The sequence below is a fragment of the Parus major genome, chromosome 26 (assembly GCF_001522545.3).
Source record: "Parus major isolate Abel chromosome 26, Parus_major1.1, whole genome shotgun sequence".
NCBI classification, from domain to species: Eukaryota; Metazoa; Chordata; class Aves; order Passeriformes; family Paridae; genus Parus; species Parus major.
Window position 1 is genome coordinate 557,176 of NC_031795.1, and position 1,615 is coordinate 558,790.

General features: G+C 46.1%; 1 protein-coding gene across 1 annotated transcript in view; it reads left to right on the forward strand.

Annotated features, from left to right (window-relative positions):
- The window catches only part of PKP1 (plakophilin 1), a 48,225-nt gene that overhangs the window by 17,361 nt on the left and 29,249 nt on the right, over positions 1–1,615 (forward strand). The window lies entirely within an intron of this gene.

Below are 1,615 nucleotides of genomic sequence, written 5' to 3' on the forward strand. Positions count from 1 at the left end.
GCCATCCAGGATTTATCCTGGGCAGCAGAGGGCTTGTCCCACTGCCAGAGCCCCCAAGACTCATCACATCCTGTGCTGTGCCTCACCCTGGCTCTTCTTTACACCTGCAACCTGTCCTTCCCAACCCCAGGAGCTCCAAACCTGCCCCACTCAGCACAGGTTTGTTCTGTGTCTCTGGAGAGGGCTCAGAAGCTGCTCCCCTTTTCTCCCCTTGCAGCAATTCACCTGTTCAGATGCACATCTGAAGGTCTGAAAACTACTCAAATAAGTGATCTGGGCATCAGCAGAGCTGGATTAAAGGGTTTAGTCCCACCCAGGTGGTTCCAGAGATTTCAGCCTCTGCAGCTCTACAGGGACACAGCCAAGAGGATTTCCTGCATTCCTGAAGATCAGTTTGTTAATGGAAATATTTGGCTCAATTAATTAACGTAATGACAATTCTGCAGAGTGTTGGAGGCAAGAATGATGCTGAGTGTGCTGGGGCTGGGATGGAGTCAGGGCAGAGCTGAGGAACTCAGGGTGAGCCAGCAGAGATTCCTATTTCTCTTCCATGGAGTGTTTCTAGGTTAGGAAATTTGGGATTTTTTTCAGTGACATGAACTATTACACCAGGCACAGGCTTTTTACAATTCCAAGGAAATTATTAGCAGCCAGTCTTGACTTTTCTCTCCCAGCCAAAGGGACCCTTGGGTGGCCTTTGCAGAAAATGTCACCCAAAGTGTCACTGCTTAGACCTGGATGAGAAAAAACCACTTTGATCCAACAGGAGACCATGGATGGGCTTTCCCAGGATAATCAGAGGGGGATGGGGCAGGCAGTTTTATTCCTTAGTTCTTTTTATCTCTGTTTGCTGTATGTCTTGGAGATCTCCTTGCCAGATTGCTGAGGGGATGCAGAGCACAAACTCAGCATTATGTGGCAAACAGCACTAAAACAGTTTAATTTATTTTCCTTTCTGGAGTACACACCTGAATGAGTTGTCTCTCATTTGGACATAACCCTGCAGGCTCCCACAAGCCAGCACTGACATCCCAAAGGTTTAACATTGCAGAAGAAGATTGAATTCAGTTCTGGTGTGGCAAACTTGATGCAAATCTGGATGACTTCTGGTGAAGTGGTGAAGGCATTTTGAACTGACAGCAGGGCAGCTAAAGCCATCTTTTTGTTTTGCTAATTGTAGATGGTTTATTTTACCATCTTTTATCCCTTCATTTTTACATCCTGTCTTAGTCATCTCAGTTTTTATTGCACATTCCCCATTGTTCCCAGAGCATCCCATTATCTGAGCAGATACTACACGCCTTATAACTCATAAGCAGATATTCATTGTCTCCACTTGTTTCTTGGCAGAGTTTGATTCAAAAATCCCTTCTTACTCATTTTTCACTCCCTTTACTCCCTTTCTAAGGAGCTAATAGATGGGAGGGGAAGAAAAGAGCATAAGGAAATTAAAAACAAACGCGGGCAGTGCTGGAAGGTGAGAATGGGGCATCAAGCTCCATGACGGTGAGAGATGTGCAGTGCAGTTACAGGGTGCCTTAGACCCTGTGTGTTGGGAATAAAGCATTGTCAGGGTCAGCTTTAAAGCCCCTGGATCCCACCTCAGCATCGCTGA